The following is a 21,770-nucleotide window of genomic DNA, read 5'->3' on the forward strand; positions in this document are numbered from 1 at the left end:
TATAAAAAGGCTATGTGAAGATACAGAAACACACAGGGAAAATGGCCACATGAAGAAAGGAGGAGAGACTGGAGTGATGCATCTATAAGCTAAGGAACACTAATGATTGCTGGCAACCACTAGAAACTGAGAGAGGCAAGGAAGGATCTTCCCCTAGAGCCTTTGGAGGGAGCACGACTCAGTCATCACCTTTGTTTCACACTTCTGGCCTCTGTACTGTGCGAGGATTAATTCCTATTGTTTTAAGCTACCCAGTTTGTGGTAATTTGTTATGGAAGGCCTAGGAAACTAACATAATGACATCTGTCTCTTTAGTCTGAGGGCCCTTGCCTACTCCTGGCCTGTCTCTCTATGTGGCACTCCCCATCACCTGTGCACACTCGAAGCACCTCTTCAATGCTCAAAGGGCAGAACCAGAGAGAGAGGCAGCTGTTTTCTCTCCTGGCATTCTGAGCTCATCTTCTCTATGCTAGTTTCTCAACTTAATCTTAACCCTCTCATCTCCTGCTGGAACTCCTTTTAAGTCAAACTCACCTGCTATATTCCCAGAAACAGGGAGTCCATTGACATGGTCCACACAGATCCATTGATCTCCTGGGGTGCAGAGCAGGTTGGAGATGGGTGGAGGGTAGACTTGCGGTCTACTAGAAAATCTCTTTCTTTTATATTCTTTTTAAACTTCTCTTCATTGTTGAATGTATTACAGGTATCCTCCCTTTTCCACCCCCCATTGAAGCCCTCTTCCCCACTCCACCCCCTCACCTTCCCCACACTATTGTCTGCGTCCACCAGTTATGCATATATGCATATAAGTTCTTGGTTTATCTCATCCTACCCTCCCTCCCCCCTTCCTTTTGAGGTTCCTCAGTCTAACAACCAATTTGTACTTCTTAATTCCTTCATCTTTTTCACCTATCTCCCCAACCCCCTCCCATCTGGCAACCAACAAAAAGTTCTCTGTATCTATGAGTCTGTTTCTGTTCTGCTTGTTTATTTTGTTTGTAAATTCAATTGTTGATAGATATGTATTTATTGCCCTTATTATTGTTCATACTTTGTTCTTCTTCTTCAAGAAGACATGTCAACATTTCGTATAATACTGGTTTGGTGGTAATGACTCCTTTAGCCTTTTCTATCTGGGAAACTCTTTATATGGTCATTGATTCTAAATGATAGACTTACAGGATAAAATGATTTTGGTTGTAGGTCCTTGCTTTTCATCACTTTAAATATTTCTTGCCACTCCCTTCTGGCCTGCAAATTTTCTTGTGAGAAATCAGCTGACAGTCTTATGGGAATTCCCTTGTAGGTAACTAACTGCTTTTTTCTTGCTGCTTTTAAGATTCTCTCTTTGTCTTGAACCTTTTGCGTTTTGATGATGATGTGTTTTGGTGTGGGCCTCTTTGAGTTCATCTTGTTTGGGACTCTCTGTGCTTCCTGGACTTGTATGTCTGTTTCTTTCACCAAGTTAGGGAAGTTTTCTGTCATTGTTTTTCAAATAAATTTTCAGTTTCTTGCTCTCTCTCTTCTCCTTCTAGCACCCCCATGATGCAAATGTTGGTATGCTTAAAGTTGTCCCACAGGCTTCTTACACTATCTTCATTTTTCCCCCCATTCTTTTTGCTGTTCTGATTGGGTGTTTTTTGCTTTCTTATATTCCAAATCAATGGTTTGCTTCTTGGCTTCACCTACTTTACTATTGATTCCCTGTAAATTATTTTTTATCTCAGTTAGTGCATTCTTCATTTCTGACTGGTTCTTTTTTATGCCTTTGAAGTCCTCACTAAGTTCCTTGAAGTTCTCACAAAGTTCCTTGAGTATCCTTATAACCAGTGTTTTGAACTCTCCATCTGTTAGATTGCTTATGTCTGTTTCGTTTAGTTCTTTTCCTGGAGTTTTGTTCTGTTCTTTCATTTGGGACCTGTTTCTTTGTCTCCTCATTTTGGCTGCCTCTCTGTGTTTCTTTCTATGTATTAAGTAGAGTTGCTATGTCTCCTGGGCTTCCTAGGGTGACCTATTGTAGTAGGTGTCCTGTAGGGTCCAGGGGCACAGCCTCTGTAATCACCCCAGCTGGGCCCTCGAGGTTCACCCCTCATGTGGACTGTACACCCTTCTATTGTAATTAAGTCTTGATTTACTCAGGCTGATCAGCTGCAAGGACTGGCTGTGCCCACTGACCACTGACCTCTGACTGCTTTGGAGTGTCAGCTGTGTAGGGGCCCACCACAGAGAACAAGACTCATTTCAGCAGGGTTCTGGTACCCACTGAGTCCACTCCTTGAGTGTGTCATTTGTGGAGGTGGTTGGGTGATGGTGCTTCACCATAGTCTGAAGCTGTTCACTGGGTGTGCTGGCTCTGGGGCAAGGTCAGCTACCGCCTGTGTTCTACACAGGGCCACCAGGCATAAGCTACAAAGCTATCTGCAGATGGCTGCTTTTTGTACTGGGCTTGGCAGGCAGAGACAAGCTGTGAACCAAGGCTGGCTGCTAAGGCCTGGGGACACTTAGCAAGAGGTATGGGGCTCGCTGAGGTCAGATGCTGCTTGTTTGAGAGAATTTAGGAAAACCTGAAGCAGGAGCCAAGACAGGCCAATCCTATGGTAAAGTCACTGGAAACAGCTTGGGTGGGTGGGGCAGGGCCTCAGGGAATCACCAGGGTGGGGCAAACAGTGTGAGCCAGGTTGCTGGAGTCTCAGATATGGCGCCCTTCTGCCTGCAGCATGGAGGAAGGGCTCACCAAGGAACAACAGCCTCCGCCAGCATGTTTGTCCAGGAGAAAACTGCTTCTCCACCTCTTGCCCTGATGCCAAACAACTCAGTTCTTCCCCTTTAAGAGGAACTGCTTGGGGTTCCTGCAGCCTCAGCCTCCCTCAGCCTTAATTCCCTGCCAATTTTTACAGCCAGAAGTTATGGGGACTTCTCTTCCTGGCTGGAGGCCCTGGTGTGGGACGGAGACCCCTTTCTCCTCAGGGAGAAACTTAACAGCCGGAGGTATCCCTCCTGATTTTTATCCGCCACATGTGGGTGTGGGACCAGCCCGTCCATGGCTCTGCCCTTTCTACCAGTCTTGATGTGGCTTCTTTACTTTCATAGTTGTACTACTTCCATTCAGCTCAATGTTAGGTGGTTCTGAATGATGATTATTCTGTAGTTTAGTTGTAATTTTTTTTTTAAATCCTCACCCGAGGACATTTTTGCACTTATCTTCAGATAGAGCAGGAGGGAGAGAGGGAGGAAGAGAGAGAAACATCCATGCGAGAGACACATCAAGTGGTCGCCACCGACACAACCCCAACCGGGGCTGGGGACAAACAGCAACTAAGGTATGTGCCCTTAGTAGGAACCAAACCTGGGTCTCTCTGGTCTGTGGGCCGATGCTCTAACCACTGAGCAAAATTGGGCAGGGCTAGTTGTAATTCTGATGTGGTTGTGGGAGGAAGCGAGTGCTATGTTTATCTATGCCACCATCTTGACCAGAAGTCCAAGAATCTCTTTCTTAATGGTTGATTGATTGATCGAGTTTTTTGGTTTTTTTTGTATAAGGGAATTTATTTATTTATTCATTTATTCATTCATTCATTCATTCATCCTCACCTGAGGACATTTTTTTTTCGATATTTTGTTCAGATAGAGTGGGAGGGAGAGAGAGAGAGAGAGAAACATCGACATGAAAGGGACACATCGAGTGGTTGCCACCCACATAACCCAACCAGGGCCGGAAACAAACTGCAGCCGAGGTACATGCCCTTAGTGAGACCCAAACCCAGGTCTCTCTGGACCGCCGGTCAACGCTCTAACCGCTGAACGAAACCTGCCAGGGCTGATCGAGTTTTTGACAAGTATTACTGAGCCACTGTTCTGTATCAGGCACTGGGCTTAGAACCAGGAACTAAAAGTGACAAGAGACAAAGTTTCTTCCCTTAATGAGCTAGTGGAGAAGATGGAAAATGAGAAATGAAAATAAGCCACCAAGTGGTTGGGTGAGGAGTAGGCCTTTAGGGTTCCCAGCTGCCGCTGCAGGGCTGTCTGCGGCCACTTCTCAAATGGGGAATGCTGCTTCTGGACTGTGGCTGGGCAGGAAGAGGGTGGCTGTGCAGCCACAGTGCTCCTGCCGCAGCTCCTCATGGTGGACACGGGCAGGAGCATGGGCTGCGGGAGCCACACCACTTTTCTGGCATCCCGTACCAACGTATTTGTTGGGAAAGATGTATTCGATACTTACATACAAAAGTTGAAAAATCAGAAGATGGAAAGTTGATTTATACTGGGTTTGGCCCAAAGAGTATTTGGTGTAAAATGTTTCTCTAATTTCACAAGTGTGATCAGCCTAGCATTTCCATCATACTTAAATTTTTTTTTTAAAAAAAAAATAGATTTTTAGAGAGAGAGGAAGGGAGAGGGAGAGAAAGAGAGAAACATCCATGTAAGAGTGGAACATGGATTGGCTGTCTCCTGATGGTCCCCTATTGGGATCAAGCCCACAACTTGGGCATGTGTCCTGACATGGTATTAAATGGCAACCCTTTGGTGCACAGAAGGATGCCCAACCAACTGAGCCTCACTGGCCAGGGCTCTATCACACGTTTTTGCACAAAATAATAGCATATTTGGAAGCCTGCTTTGCAAATCTTATTTTATGGCATCACAGAAAGCTTTATAGTGACCACCCAGCACTGCTTCACTATGTTACAAAAAGCTAGGTCATTGGTTGTACCACGAGGCCACAACAGACACTTATAAAGCCTTTACTTATATGTTGTGCTTTAAGGAATGAATAGTGTTCCACCAGAATGTCATGAAGATTCCAAACAGCACACATGTGTATATCACATCTTATGCTAACAGTATACCACTGTTAATTCAGGTCTCTTTCCAAACCCTGAAGACTATGACCATATAATGAGTTATGATAAACCATTGACTGTTATTTATTTTTTATTAATCATCACCTCAAGATAGTTTTTTCCATTGATTTTTAGAGAGAGAGAAACATTGTTGTGAGATAGACACATTGATTGTCTCCTGACTGCTCTCCAACCAGCCCTGGTGATCGACCTGCAACCCAGGTAGATGCTCTTGACCAGGAATTGAACCCAAGACCCTCTGGTGCATGGGCCAGTGCTCTAACCACTGAGCAGGGTGACCATTCAATTTTCTTTTGTTTATTTATTTTTTATATTTATTTATTTATTTATTTTTGTTACAGATGTTTCTCCTTTCCCCCTCAACTAATTCCCCCCTCCCTCTCCCTCCCTACCCTGTCCCCAGCTTTGTGAACATGTCCATTGTTCATGCACACATGCATATAAGTTCTGTGGTTTATATCTCCCCCCCCCACCTCTTCTGGGAATTGTCAGTCTGTACCCCACTTCCACATCTCTGGGACTACCCCATTCCTCAGACTGTTATGTTCATTATATTCCAAAAATGAGTGAGATCATATGGTATTTGTCTTTCTCTGTATGGCTTCACTTAGGATGATACTTTCCAGGTCCCTCCATGTCGTCTCAAAGGATAAGAGATCTTTCTTTCTTACAGCTGTGTAGTACTCCATTGTGTATATGTACCACAGCTTTTTTATCCATTCGTCTACTGATGGACACTTGGGCTATTTTCAGATCTTAGCTATTGTAAATAGTGCTGCTATGAACATGGGGGTACATATATTCTTTCAGTCTGGTGTTTCAGGCTTCTTAGGATATACTCCTAGAAGTGGGATCACTGGGTCAAATGGCAGTTTAATTTTTAATTTTTTGAGGTAACACCATATTGTTTTCCATAGTGGCTGCACCAGTCTGCATTCCCACCAGCAGTGTACTAGAGTCCCCTTTTCTTCATACCCTCACCAACACTTGTTGTTTGATGATTTGTTGATGGTGGACATTCTGACAGGTGTGAGGTGATACCTCATCGTTGTTAATTTACATCTCTCTGATGATTAGTGATGGTGAGCATTTCTTCATATGTCTTGGCCAGTTGTATATCCTTTTTTAAAGAGGTGTCTATTTAGTTCCTCTGTCCATTTTTTAATTGGGTTCTTTGTCTTCCTTTTGTTGAGTTGTATGAGCACTCTATATATATTAGAAATTAACCCCTTATCTGATATATCATTGGCAATGATGCTCTCCCATACAGTGGGTTGCCTTTCCATTTTGATGATTGTATCTTTTGCTGTGCAGGAGCTTTTTAGTTTGAGGTAGTCCCATGTGTTCATTTACTCCTTTGTTTCTGTTGCCTTAGGTGATGTATCAGTGAAAATTCTGCTGCGTATGATGTCTGAAATTTTGTTGCCTACAGTTTCTTCTAGGATTTTTATGGATTCATGAGTCACATTTAAGTCTTTTATTCATTTTGAGTTTATTCTTGTGTATGGTGTAAATTGATGGTCAAGTTTTATTTTTTTGCATGTAGCTGTCCAGTGTTCCCAACACTATTTATTAAAGAGGCTGTCTTTCCTCCACTGTATGCTCTTGCCCTCTTTGTCAAATATTAATTGAGCATATTGCCTTAGGTCCATTTCTGAGTTCTCTGTTTCTGTTCCACTGGTCTGTATGCCTGTTCTTGTGCTAGTACCAGGCTGTTTTGATTACAGTGGCTTTGTAGTATAACCTGAAATCTGGTAATGTGATCCCTCCAACTTTGTTCTTCTTTTTCTTTTTTTTTTTATCCTCACCTGAGGACATTTTTTCCCATTGTTTGTTCAGATAGAGTGGAGGGAGAGAGAGAGAGAAACATCGATGTGAAAGGGACAAATCGAGTGGTTGCCACCCGCACAACCCAACCAGGGCCGCGGACAAACTGCAACTGAGGTACGTGCCCTTAGAGGGAACCGAACCCAGGTCTCTCTGGACCACAGGCTGACGCCAAACCGGCCAGGGCTGTTCTTCTTTTTCAAAATTGCTGTGGCTGTTCGAGGTCTTTATTGGTTTCGTATGAACTTTTGAAGTATTTGTTCTAGTTCTGTGAAGTATGTTGTTGGTATTTTGATGGGGATTGCATTGAATCTGTAGATTGCTTTGGGTAGTATGGACATTTTAATGATGTTAATTCTTCCAATCCATGAACAAGGTATGTGGTTCCACTTTTTTATATCTTCCTCTATTTTTTTTTCAATGACCTGTAGTTTTCTGTGAATAGGTCCTTTATTTCTTTGGTTAAGTTTACTCCTAGGTATCTTAATTTTTTTGCTGCAATGGTAAATGAGATGATTTTTTTTAGTTTCTTTTTTCGTGAGTTCATCATTGGTGTATAAGAATGCCATCAATTTGTTGACGTTAATTGGGTATCCTGCTACTTTGCCATATTCATTCATTAAGTCTAGTAAATTTTTGATGGGGTCTTTGGGGTTTTCTACATATAGTATCATGTCATCTGCGAATAATGACAGTTTCACTCCCTTCTTTCCAATTTGGATCCCTTATATTTTTTCTTCCTGTCTGATTGCTGTGGCTAAGACTTTTAGTACTATGTTAATAAGAGTGGTGAAAGTGGGCATCCTTGTCTTGTTCCCGTTCTTCAGGGAAATGTGTTTAATTTTTGCCCATTGAGTATGATATTGGTTGTAGGTGTTTCATACATGGCCTTTATTATGTTGAGATATGATCCCTTTATTCCCAGATTGCTGAGCATTTTCATCAGAAATGGGTGCTGGATTTGTTCGAATGCTCATTCAGCATCTAATAATATGACCATATGATTTTTATCTTTCATTTTGTTTATGTGGTGTATCACATTTATTGATTGGAAATATTGTACCAGCCTTGCATCCCTGGGATGAATCCCACTTGGTTATGGGGAATAATTTTTTTGATATATTGCTGGATTCGATTTGCTAGGATTTTGTTCTGGATTTTGGCATCTATGTTCATCAGGGATATTGGCCTGTAGTTTTTTTCTTTGTAGTGTATCTTTTTCTTTTTGGAATTAGAATTACGCTGGCCTCATAGAATGAGTTTGGAAGTCTTCCTTCTTGAATTTTTTGAAGTAGTTTGAGGAGAATGGGTGTTAGTTCTTTAAATGTTCGGTAAAAATTCCTCCGTGAAGCCGTCCGGGCCTGGACTTTTATTTGCTGGGAGAGTCTTGATTACATCTTCAATTTTTGTTGTTGTTATTGGTCTGTTCAAGCTTTCTATCTCTTCCTGGTTCAGTTTTGGGACACTATGTGTTTCTAGAAATTTGTCCATTTCGCTTAGATTATTGAATGTGTTGCCGTGTAATTGTTCATAATATCTGTTAACAGTCCTTTGTATTTCTGTCATGTCAATTATTATTTCTACTCTTCCATTTCTGATTTTGTGTATTTGGGTTCTCTTTATTTGTTTCTTGGTGAGTCTAGCTAACGGTCTATCAATCTTGTTTAGCCTTTCAAAAAACCAGCTCTTTGTTTCATTGATCTTTTGAATTGATTTTTTGGTCTCCATGTCATTTATTTCTGCTCTGATATTTACTATTTCCTTCCTTCTACTTTCTCTGTAGTTTTCTTTTTGTTTGCTTTCTAGTTCTTGAAGTTGTGAGGTTAGATAGTCTATTAGAAATTTTTCTTGCTTTTTGAGGTAGGCCTGTAGTGCTATGAACTTCCCTCTCAGAACTGCTTTTGCTGTATCCCATAGATTGTGTGTTGTTGTGTGTTCATTTTCATTGGTTTCCAGGAAGTTTTTAATTTCTTCCTTCATCTACATGGTAACCCATTCATTGTTCCATAACATGCTATTTAGCCTCCATGTTTTCAAAAGTCTTTGCATGTTCTTGTTGCAGTTGATCTCTAGTTTCATGCCATTGTAATCTGAGAAGATGCTTGATATGATTTCAATCTTCTTGAACTTGTAGAGACTTAGTTTGTGCCCTAACATGTGGTCTGTCTTTGAGAATGTCCCATGTGCACTTGAGAAGAATTTGAATTCTGTAGTTTTGGGGTGCAGTTCTCTGCAGATTTCTATTAAATCCATTTGACGTAGCGCTTCATTTAGAGTCTGTGTTTCCACGTTAATTTTTTGTCTAGAAAATCTATGCAGTGATGTCAGCAGAGTGTTGAAGTCCCCTGTTATGATTGTATTGCTGTTGATTTTCCTGTGAAGTCCTCCAGAAGATTTTTAATATATGTTGGTGCTCCTATATTGGGTGCATATATGTTTACCAAGATTATATCTTCCTGTTGGATAGATGTTTTCTATATTATGTAGTGGCCTTTTTTGTCTCTAGTTATGGCCTTTATTTTGAAATCTACTTTATCAGATATGAGTATTGCTACCCCAGCTTTTTTTCCCTTACTCTTTGCTTGAAAGATTTTTTTCCATCCCTTCACTTTCAACCTATGTGAGTCTTTTTTTGTGTGAGGTGGGTCTCTTGTAAACAACATATATGTGAGTCATGTTTTCTTATCCAGTCAACTACTCTGTGTCTTTTCATTGGAGCATTCAAACCATTCCCATTTAAGGTGATGACTGACATGTACTTATTTATTGCCATTTTTGTTTAGTGTGGTTCTATTTTTCTTCCTATTTCTTCTACTAATTCCAGCAGTCTTTTTTAGCATATCTTGCAGTGCTGGTTTAGTGTTAATATATTCCCTTAGCCTTTTTTTTTGTCTGGAAAGCTGTTTATTTGACCTTGTATTTTGAATGATAGCCTTGCTGGATACAGTAGTGTTGGATTCAGATCCTTGTTTTTCATGACCTTGATTACTTCATGCCACTCTCTTCTGGCCTATAGTGTTTCTGTTGACAAGTCAACTGAACGCCTTATGGGATTTCCTTTGTAGGTGACCTGTTGCTCATCTCTTGCTGCCTTTAGGATTCTCTCTTTGTCCTTAATTTTTGGCATTTTAATTACTAAGTGTCCTTGTGTGGGCCTATTTGGGTTCTTCTTACTTGGGGCTCTCTGTGCTTCTTGAATTTGAATGCCTTCTTCCTTTACCAAGTTAGGAAAGTGTTCTGTCACTGTTTCTTCAAATATATTCTCTAACCCTTGCCCATTTTCTTCCTCCTCGGGGACTCCTATGATGCGAATGTTATTACGTTTCTGGTTGTCCCACAGTTCTCTTAAGCTGTCTGTTTTTTAATTGGTTGTTTTTTTCTACCCTGTCTTCTAATTCACTGATCTGGTCATCAGCTTCCTCTACTCTGCTGGTTAGTCCTTCCAATGTGTTCTTAATTTGTGCTTTGTCATTTTTCATTTCCACTTGGTTGGTTTTCAATGTTTCTATATCTTTACTCATGGCGTTGATGTTTTTACTCATGCTTTTGAGCTTCCTCAAGATCATGGCTCTGAACTGTACCTCTGATAATTTGCTTAGCTGCATTTCATTTATTTTATCTTCAGTAGTGTTCTCTTGTTCTTTCATTTGGAATTTGTTTTTTTGTTTTACCATTTTGGCTATCTCAGTGGGTTTTGGAGCCTGCCAAATTTTCCTTGTGGGTGTTGGTGTTCTGCTGTTTGTGGCTCCCTCTACTGGGTTTGGATGAGCTTGGGTGGGCCCACGTTAAACACCACTGTCAAGTCTTACTTTCCTGGGTTGATTTGCAAGCCAAGAAAAGGTTTAGTTATCCTCTAGCTTTTTCCTGGAGGCTAGTAGTCTCTGTTACTCAATGCCTTGGAATGTAGCCCTCGTGTTCTGCATAAGAGGATTTCCAGAGAGTGGGATAGATGTGGTTGTTAATGAGCCTCAATTTGCATTTCTTTGCCTCACCTGGGAAAGGCTGAATCTCTGGGTGGAGGCACTGCTGCCTTTCTCCACAGCTTGGGGAAAGAGCACACTGGCCTTCGTTCTTTGTGGCCTCAACTCAGCTAAAACTCTGAGTGCCCTCCAAATCCTGGGTGTCCCCACAGAGTTCCAGTCTAGTCTGCCCTCCCTCTGCTGTAGCCCCCAGGTGAGTGGCTGTGGCTATTTTAGCACTCTGTCCTGGCTCCCCAAGGGCTCTGCTCACAGCTAAGACTGCTGCTGTTTGTGGGTTCCCAGCCTGCCACCCTCTAGCACCTCCACAGATCCTACCAGTGTCCCTGGTTATATCTTCCTGTACTGCTGCTTTACTGTTGCTTTTTCTCTGAGTATTTGTCTTTATTTTAGTTGTAATTTCCATTTGGTCCTGGGAAATCATCTGTGTAGCTTCCATTCACTCTGCCTCCATTTTCACATCCCTCACTTTTTTTTAAATCCTCACCCGAGGACATTTTTGCATTTATCTTCAGATATAGCAGGAGGGAGAAAGAATGGGGAAGAGAGAGAGAAACATCTATGTGAGAGACACATCAACTGGTCGCCACCCACATGACTCCAACTGGGGCTGGAGACAAACTGCAACCAAGGTACATGCCCTTAGCGGGATCTGAACCTGGGACTCTCTGGTCTGTGGGCTGATGCTCTTACTGCTGAGCAAAACTGGCCAGGACCATTCTCTTTTGATATGGAAGAAACCAGTGAAAACAAACAGGTTAAAGATGAGAAATGGGCCCTGGCTGGTTTGGCTCAGCGGTTAGAGAACCAACCTGTGGTCCAGAGAGCCCCGGGTTCGGTTCCCGCTAAGAGCATGTACCTTGGTTGCAGTTTGTCCCCGGCCCTGGTTGGGTCATGCGGATGGCAGCCACTCGATGTGTCCCTTTCACGTCGATGTTTCTCTCCCTCCCAGTCTATCTAACAAAAAATGAAAAAATGTCCTCAGGTGAGGATTGAAAAAAAAAAAAGATGAGAAATGTGTTTATTTGTTATGTTTGTGCTTAAATGTGATTTATGTTCTAATGTATAAGAGTAATATTGCCTTTACTCTTGTTTTCTGTTAAAAAAAAATTAACCATTAAGATGATGTCTGATAGAAATAATTGCTTAAGGTACAATGAGTCATCATCATTATCATCATCATCATCATCATCATCATCATCATCAGTATCATTATCTAATAAATATCATCATAAGCAGGACAACAAACTGCCAAAATGATATGATTCTGAATATATATATTTTTTCATTAAAAAAAATCCTCACCAAGGATATTTTTCCACTGATTTTCAGATAGAGTGGAAGGGAGGGAAAGAGGGAGAGAGAAACATCCATGTGAGAGAGATGCACTGATTAGTTGCCTCCTGTACGACCCCAACCAGGACTGGGGATCGAACTGCAACTGAAGTATGTGCCCTTGACTGGAATTGAACCTGTGACTCTTTGATCAGCAGATCATTGCTCTAATCACTGAGCCAAACTGGCCAGGGCTGATTCTATATTTTTAAAAATCATGGTAAAATATACATAGCATAAAACTTACCCTCTTAACCATTTTAAAGTATTTTGGTCAGTGGCATTAGGTACATTTACATTGTTGTGCACCCATTACACCATCCATCTCCAGAAGTTTTTTATCTTCCCCTATTGAAACTCTGTCCCCATTAAACATTAACTCCCATACCCCTCCCCCAGTCCCTGGCACCCACCATTCTGCTTTCTGTCTCTCTGAATTGGACTACTGTAGTACCTCATATAAATGGAATCACACAGTATTTGTCCTTTTGTGTTTGGCTTATTTCAATCACTAACATAATGTCCTCATGGTTTATCCATGCTGTAGTATGTAGGCATGATTTTAATTTTGATAGGAAAAATATCCCCACTTAAATATAAGCCAACATTTTAGTATAGGATATGAATAGGATTTGCATGACTTCTTCATTTTTCTCTTTCATCATTATCATCATCATCATCATCATCATCATCATCAGTATCATTATCTAATAAATATCATCATAAGCAGGACAACAAACTGCCAAAATGATATGATTCTGAATATATATATTTTTTCATTAAAAAAAATATTCATTGTGTTTTTGTTTTTGTTTTTTCGGTACCTGCTCCTAGCGGGAACCGAACCCGGGACTCTGGTCTGCATGCCAGTGCTCCAACCACTGAGCCAAATCAGCCAGGGCAACTTCTTCATTTTTCAATTTCATTTTACATTCAGTCTTATTCTGTATTAGTTTCAGATGTATAGCATAGTGATTAGATAACACTATGTAGTTATCTAATCTACTTTATAGTAACTCCCGCCCCAATATTTCAAGTACCCACCTGGCCCCATACATAGTTATTACAACATTATTGACTATATTCCCTATGCTGTAATTTACATCTCTGTAACTATCAATTTACACTTAATCCCTTCACCCTTTTCACCCAGCCTCCCAACCCTCCTCCCTTCTGTCAACTGTCTCTCTGTTCTGTGTATCTGTGACTCTGTTTATTTTTTTTGTTCTTTAGATTGCACATATAAGTGAAATCATATGGTATTTGTCTTTCTCTGTCTGACATTTCATTTGGCATAATACCCTCTAGGTCCATCCATGCTGTCACAAAAGGTAAGATTTCATTCTATTTATGGCAGAGTAATATTCATTGTGTATATGTGTCACAGTTTTTTTTATCCACTTGTCTGTTGATGGACACTTGGATTACTCTTGTATCTTGGCTATTGTAAATAATGCTGCAATAAACATAGGAGTGCATACATTTTTTCTAATTAGCTTTGGGTTTCTTTGGATATATACCCAGAAGTGGAATCCCTGGGTCATAAGGCAGTTCCATCTTTAATTTTTTGATGGAACTGTTTTCCAAAATGGTTGTGCCAATATTCATTGTTACCAACAGTGCATGAGTTTCCTTGTCTTCACATCCTTGCCAACACTTGTTGTTTGTTGATTTATTGATGATAACCATTCTGACAGGTGTGAGGTGCTATCTCATTGTAGTTTTAATTTTCATTTCTCTAATTATTAGTGATGTTGAGCAACTTTTCATATGTCTATTGGCCATTTGTATGTCCTTTTTGGAGGACTATCTATTCAGGTCTGCCCACTTTCCTTTCCTTTTTTGGAAACTGTTTATTTTCTGTCAACCGTATTTCCATTCTGTTCAGAGATTGTGGAAGGAGAGCTTAAGACCACTCAGTGGTTGTTCCTACCCATTCAGGGGCCTGAGCAGTGGGGGCTGCAGACCAGTCTTCAGTGGCAGGCTGAGCACTCCAGTCTTCAATAGGAAACTGCTCACTGGACACAGAGGGCACCTGCCCGCCTTCAGACCTGTCTGCCCCCTCCAGCTGAGCAGCAGTGAACTCGGGAGCTGGAGCAGCCCATTCACCCTGAAATTCCTCCTTGGCCACAGCCTTTCAGCAGCGGCCTGCTCTTCCTTTTCAATCTCTTCAGGATCTCTGTAGAAGTAAAGACCAGGCATGACCTCCCGTGGGTGTTCACCAGAGATGGTGCCACGCATGCGCAGTACTTCCCGGGCCAGCATCCACATCAGACCCCCTGAGTGAGCCCCCTTGTTGTTGCTGCAGGGATGGCAATGTCCACCTAGCGCAGAGGAGAGCCTGTGTTACACAGAGCAGTGGTCGGCAGGTTAACATAAGATGCCTCTGTGAGAGGCTGGTGGTCAGAAGTCTCGGCTCCGAGAGGCTGCCTGGATCTGGTTGGTGAAGGTTCCAGGAGTGAAGTGGCAGCAATGGGAGTGGCTCCAGTGGCAGCAGCAAACTTCAGCATAGCTCGTTGGCCAGTGTTCCTGGACGATATGACGCTGACATCAGCAGGGTTTCCAATGGCAACAATAGCACGAGCTGCCAGGAGGATCTTCTCCCAGGTTTTCTTCAGATTTATGATGTAGATGTCATCACTTTTCCTTCCATAGATGTACTGTTCCATTTGGAAGTCAAGGTTGGTGCCACCTAAGTGGGTTCCTGCTGAAAGGAATTTGAGGACATCCGCCTCCATTTGCAGGACATCCAGGGCTCCAGACATTGCGAAAGTTTCCCTTTAAGTTCCGTGGGAATGAGAACAATGCCGTATGGGACCCTCTCTGGGTAGCATGGAAAAGGCTCTTCTGCCCACTTTTAATTGGGTTGTTTCTTTTTCTGGTGTTTAGTTGTATAAGTTCTTTATAAATTTTGGATGTTTATCCTTTATTGAATGTATCATTGGCTAATATCTTCTCCCATTCAGTAGCTTGTCTTTTAATTTTGCTATAATTTTCTTTGCTGTGCAAAAACTTTATAGTTCGAAGTAGTCCCATTTGTTTATATTTTCTTTTGTTTCTCTTGCCCGAGGAATATATCAGAAAAAAATATTGCTATGAGAAATGTCCAAGATTTTATTACCTATGTTTTCTTCTAGGAATTTTTAAAAAATATGTTTTTATTGATTTTTTTTTTAAGAGAGAGAAAGAGGAAGGGACAGAGAGATAGAAACATCAATGTGAAAAAGATACATTGATCGGTTGCCTCATGCATGCCCCACTGGGAATTGAGCCTGGACCTCTCAGTCTATGGGACAATGCTCAATCCACTGAGCCACACTGGCCAGGCTCTTGTTGGATTTTTATAGTTTCTAATCATACAAGTCTTTAATCCATATTGAGTTTATTTTTGTATATGGGGTAAGAAGGTGGCCTAGTTTCAGTTTTTTGCATGCATCTGTCCAGTTAACCCAACACCATTTTATTGAATAGACTATCTTTACTTCATTGTATATTCTTGCCTCCTCTGTCATAGATTAATTGACCATATAGGTGTGAGTTTATCTCTGGGCTCCTTATTCCATTCAATTGATCTATCTGTCTGTTTTCATGCCAGTGGCATGCTGTTTTGATTACGATACCCTTGTAGTTTATTATTTCTTTCTTTATTTTTTAAATCTTTATTGTTGAATGTATTACAGATGTTAATCATTTTCCCCACATTGACCCCCTCCTTCCCACTCCCGCCCCCCTCCCACCTTTCCCCACACTGTTGTCTGTGTCCATTGGTTATGCATATAAGCTCTTTGGTTTATTTCTTTCCTTCCCCCAACCCCCTTCTCTTTGAGGTTTGTCAGTCTAGCAACCAATTTGTTCTTCTTAGTCCCTTCACCTTTTTCACCCATTCCCCCAACCCCCTCCCATCTGGCAACCAACAAAATGTTCTCTGTATCTATGAGAATGTTTCTGTTCTGCCTGCTCATTTTGTTTGTAGATTCCATTGTCGATAGATATGTATTCATTGACATTTTCTTTGTTCATATATTTTATATTTTTCTTCAAAAAGACCCTTCATCATTTCATATAATAATGGTTTGGTGGTGATGAACTCCTTTAGTTTTTTCTTGTCTGGGAAACTCTTTATATGGCCATAGACTCTAAATGACAGCTTTGCAGGATAGAGTAATCTTGGTTGTAGGTTCTTGCTTTTCATCACTCTGAATATTTCTTGCCACTCCCTTCTGGCCTGCAAAGTTTCTTTTGAGAAATCAGCTGACAGTCTTATGGCAACTCCCTTGTAGGTAACTAACCGCTTTTCTCTTGCTGCTTTTAAGATTCTCTCTTTGTCTTGAACCTTTTGCATTTTGATGATGATGTGTTTTGGTGTGGGCCTCTTGGGGTTCATCTTGTTTGGGACTCTCTGTGCTTCCTGGACTTGTATGTCTGTTTCCTTCACCAAATTAGGGAAGTTTTCTGCTATTATTGTTTCAAATAGGTTTTTGATTTTTTTATTTCTTGTTCTCTCTCTTCTCCTTCTGGCACCCCCAAGATGTGAATGTTGGCATGCTTGAAGTTGTCTCAGAGGCTCCTTACACTATCCTCATTTTTTTGGATTCTTTTTTCTTTTTGCTGTTCTGATTGGGTGTTTTTGCTTCCTTATATTCCGAATCGATGGTTTGCTTCTCTACTCTACTTGGCTTTGTCTACTCTACTATTGAATTTGTGTAAATTATTCTTTATTTCAGTTAGTGCCTCCTTCATTTCTTACTGCACATCCTTCATTTCTGACTGGTCCTTTTTTATGCTCTTGAGGCCTCACTAAGTTCACTGAGGTTCTCACTAAGTTCATTTAGCATCTTTATAAGCAGTATTTTGAACTCAGCATCTGTTAGATTGCTTATCTTCATTTTGCTTGTTCTTTTCCTGGAGATTTTTTCTGTTGTTTCATTTGGGACCTGTTTCTTTGTCTCCTCATTTTGGCTGCCTCCCTGTGTTTGTTTCTATGTATAACTTTATGAGAGGTTTGGGGCTATCTGAGACCAGATGCTTCTGGTTTGAAAGAATTTCGGAAAACCTGAAGCATGATCCAAGACAGGCCAATCCTATGGTGAAGCAACTGGCAACAGCTTGGGTGGGTCTGAAAGTTGGGTGGGGCAGGACCTCAGGGAATCACCAGGGCGGGGCAAGCAGTATGATCCAGGTTGTTGGAGTCCCACATATGGAGGCTGTCTGCTGCCCCAGGGAAGGGCTCACCAAAAAAACAAAGGCTTCTGACAGCACATCTGTCCAGGAGAAAGCCCCCTCTCCAGCCCTCGCTCCAATGCTGAACAGCTCAGTTCTTTCCTGTATGTCTCTGGTGCCCCTCCAGCTGCCTCTCCTCCAAGCTTAGAGGGAGAGAGTCCGAGTAAGTCTGTGCACAGGCCCTTTAAGAGGTGCTGCCTGGGGCTCCAGCCACCTCAGCCTCCCTGAGCCTCAGTTTCTGCTGGTTTGTCCAGCCAGAAGTTATGGGGACTTTTCTTCCTGGCACTGGAACCCTGAGCCAGGCGCCTGGTGTGGGATGGGGACCCCTCAGTCCTCAGAGAGGACTTTCCCAGCCGAGGTATCCTCCTGATTTTTATCTGCCACATGTGGGTGTGGGACCAGCCTGTCCGCCTCCTCCCCTACTACCAGTCTCGATGAGGCTTCTTCTTTAATTTTGTAGTTGTAGGACTTCCATTTAGCTCGATTTCAGGTGGTTTTGAATGATGATTGTTCTGTAGTTTAGTTGTAACTTTGATGTGGTTGTGGGAGGACATGATACCGTGTTTAGCTACACTGACATCTTGACTGGAAGTCATACTCTTGTAGTTTAGATTGATATCATGTAGTGTGATGCCTCCAACTTTGTTCTTTTTTAATATTGCTATTGCTATTTGGGGTCTTTTGTGTCTTCATAAAAATCTTTGGATTATTTGCTCTAGTTCTGTGACAAACGCCATTGGTATTTTGATAGGAATTGCATTGAATTTATGGATTGCTTTGGGTAGTATGGACATTTTAATGATGTTAATTCTTCCTATCTATGAGTATAGTATATGCTTCCATTTATTAGTGTCTTCTTCAGTGTCTTATAATTTTCTGCGTAGAGGTCTTTCACCTCCTTGGTTAAATTTATTCTTAGGTATTTTTTTAATGCAGTTGTAAATGGGATTGTTTTCTTAGTTTCACTTTCTGATAGTTCATTATTGGTATATAAAAATGGACTTGCATGAAATTTTTATTTCCTTCTATACTTTCCGCATTTTCCAAGTTGTTTACAATAAACATGCATTACCTTGATCATAAAAAATATCTTTAAAATTTCTGCTCTCTGTTCCTTTTTTCCTCTCTTCCCTGCCAGTGATACTGCTTTTTAGTGTTTTTCTTTTTTAATTAAAATGTTTTTAAATTCCTTACCCAAGGATACTTTTCTATTTATCATCAGATAGAGTGGGGGGGCGGGGGAGAGACAGAGAGCAACATCGTTGTAATAGAGCCACATTGACTGGTTACCTCTTGCACAACCCGACCAGGGCCGGGGACGAACTTCAACCAAGGTACGTGCCCTTGACTGGAATCAAACCTGAGACTCATTGGTCCATGAGCTGATGCTCTAACCACTGAGAAAACCGGCCAGGACATGTTTTTATTTTTTCCCTAGGGCTCCCCAGTTCCTGCATCTACCACCACGGACACTTTGACTACTACAGTTTGCTTCTCATTGCCTACTTATTTGAATTTTATTTTTTTGTAAGTCATGATAGCTAATTTTGTTTACAATGGTCCCTTTTATCCATGGTTTTATTTTCTGCAGTTTTAGTTACCTGTGGTCAACTGTGGTCTGAAAATAGGAAATGAAAAATTCCAGAAATAAGCAATTCTTAAGTTTAAATTATGTACCATTCTGAGTAGCATGAGGAAATCTTGAGCCATCCCACTGTGCCCCAGCGGGGATATGAATCATCCCTTTGTCTATCCCTGCATGCTGTGTACTCCCTGCCCATTAGTCACTTGGAGGCCATCTGGGTTATCAGATCGACTGTCAGGGTATCTCACTGCTTGTGTTCAAGTACACCTATTTTACTTAATAATGGCTCCCAAACCATTCACATAGATTTTATTACAGTATATTGTTACAATTGTTCTATTTTATTGTTGTTGTTGTTAATCTTTTATTGTGTCTAATTTATAAATTAAACAAGTGTGTATGTACAGAAAAAAACAGTATATAGCCCTGGCCAGTTTGGCTCAGCAGTTAGAGCGTTGGCCCATGGACCAATGAGTCTTGGGTTTTATTCCAGTCAAGGGCATGTACCTTTGTTATGGCTTGTCCCTGGCCCTGGTTGGGGTTGTGTAGGAGGCAACTGGTCGATGTGTCTCCCTCACACTAATGTTTGCCTCTCTCTCTCTCTCTCTCTCTCTTTCTCTCTTTCTCTCACTCTCTCTCTCTCTCTCCCCCTCCCATTCTATCTGATGATAAATAGAAAATTATCCTCGGGTGAGAATTAAAACCAAACCAAACCAAACCAAACAAACAAAAAACAGTATATAAAGGGTTCAGGCATCACTAGCAATCTTGGACTGTATTCCCCTTGGGTAATGGGGAAGTACTGTGTTTATTATTTTTAATTAATTTATTTATTTTTGTTACAGATGTTTCTCCTCCCCCCCCCCAACTAATTCCCCCCTCCCCTCCCTTCCTACCCTGTCCCCAGCTTTGTTGTCCATGTCCATTGTTCACGCACACATGCATATAAGTTCTGTGGCTTATCTCTCCCCCACCACCCCCTCTCTTCTGGGGATTGTCAGTCTGTACCCCACTTCCACGTCTCTGGGACTACCCCATTCCTCAGACTGTTATGTTCATTATATTCCACAAATAAGTGAGATCATATGATACTTGTCTTTCTCTGTTTGGCTTGTTTTGCTTAGGATAATACTTTCCAGGTCCCTCCATGTTGTCTCAAAGGATAAGAGATCTTTCTTTCTTACAGCTGTGTAGTACTCCATTGTGTATATGTACCACTGCTTTTTTATCCATTTGTCTGCTGATGGACATTTGTGCTGTTTCCAGATCTTAGCTATTGTAAATAGTGCTGCTACGAACATGGGGGTACATATATTCTTTCTGATTGGTGTTTCAGGCTTCTTAGGGTATATTCCTAGAAGCGGGATCACTGGGTCAAATGGCAGTTAAATTTTTAATTTTTTGAAGCACTGTGTTTATTTTTTAAACTTATTTTTATTAAAATATAATTGACATGCAACATTGTACAAGTTTGTTTTATCTTTTTTAAAATATGTTTTTATTGCCCTGGTCAATTTTTCTCAGTGGTTAGAGTGTCAGCCTGTGAACCAATGAGTCTTGGGTTCGATTCCAGTCAAGGGCACATACCTCTGTGCAGTTTGTCCCCCACTTTGGTCCGATTGTGTGGGAGGCAACCAGTCGATGTGGCTCTGTCACATTGATGTTTCTCTCTGTCTCTCTCTCTCTCCTTCCCTCCTGCTCTATCTGATGATAAATAGAAAAGTATCCTCGGATGAGGAGTGAAAAAAATGTTTTTATTGACTTTTGTAGAGAGAAAGGAAGGGAGAGATAGAAACATCAATGTGAGAGATACATCAATTGGCTGCCTATTGCATGCCTCCCGCATGCCTCCCAGTGGGGACTGAGCCCGCAACCCAGGCATGTGCCCTGACCAGGAATTAAACCAGGACCTCTCAGTCTATGGGACAACACTCAATCCATTGAACCACACTGGCTGGGCACATTGTGCAAGTTTAAAGTCTACAATGTGTTGATTTGATACATTTCTACATTACAATATGATTACCATGGTAGTGTTAGCTAACACCTCTATCATGTCACATAATTATCATTTCTTTTTTTGTGATGGATCAATTAAGATTAGTCTTTCAGCAATGTTGAAATTTATAATACAGTGTATTGTGGTCTGTAATCATTATGTTGTGCATTAGACCTCCAGGACTTTTAAAATCCATGTGTGTTCATTTTTCTACCCCCTCTTCTAATTTCCTGTCTAGAGAGAAGTCTCAGCAAGAAGCAGACTCAAACAGGATAACTGAGGAGAGTTTGGTGAAGGTGTGGTGGTGGGGTAAGGAAACCACATAGGATGGCAGTAACCCAGAGCTAGCAGCACCTGGGAGCTGTTACCATCTCTGAGCATATGCAGAAGGAGGAGGGAACAGTTACTGCCAGAATCTGGAGAGGGTCATCTGCCAGGACCTGTGGTCTACAGTCCAGGAGCACAGCCATCTGCAGCGAGTGTGGAAGGAGGGACCAAAAGGAAAAATACTCTCCTCCATCCTTCTGACATCCTGCTATGGTCTCCCTTTGCCTGAACCCGACCAGAGCCAGAGAGTGAGGGAACCTGTTGGTACAATCCATGAGGGTCAATGTCCAGGTCACAGAAGTGGGGGAGGAAGGACAGTGTCCCAGGAGGCCATAGTGAAGGTCTCCAGTGCCATTTCTCATTGAGACAGAGCTCTGAGGGCAGGGCCATGCTTCTCTGCTTGGAACAATTCTGGGCACAAAACAGATGCTCATAAATGTTGAATAAATAATCACAAACTAGAAGATAACATTTTTTTTTTAATCCTCACCAGAGATTATTTTTCTCTTTATCATCAGATAGAGTGGGAGGGAGGGAGGGAGGGAGGGAGGGAGGGAGGGGGAGAGAGAGAGAGAGAGAGAGAGAGAGAGAGAGAGAGAGAGAGAGAGAGAGAAACATCAGTGTGAGAGAAGCAC

At 41.5% G+C, this 21,770-nt stretch overlaps 2 pseudogenes; one reads left to right on the plus strand and one right to left on the minus strand.

Moving 5' to 3' along the window:
- Positions 1 to 4,050: 4,050 nt before the first annotated feature.
- Positions 4,051 to 11,802, plus strand: LOC118643831 (annotated as a pseudogene).
- Positions 11,803 to 13,910: 2,108 nt separating this feature from the next.
- Positions 13,911 to 14,769, minus strand: LOC118615829 (annotated as a pseudogene).
- Between the last annotated feature and the right edge of the window lie 7,001 nt (positions 14,770 to 21,770).

This window comes from Molossus molossus, unplaced genomic scaffold (genome assembly GCF_014108415.1).
Source record: "Molossus molossus isolate mMolMol1 unplaced genomic scaffold, mMolMol1.p scaffold_m16_p_4, whole genome shotgun sequence".
Lineage (NCBI taxonomy): Eukaryota > Metazoa > Chordata > Mammalia > Chiroptera > Molossidae > Molossus > Molossus molossus.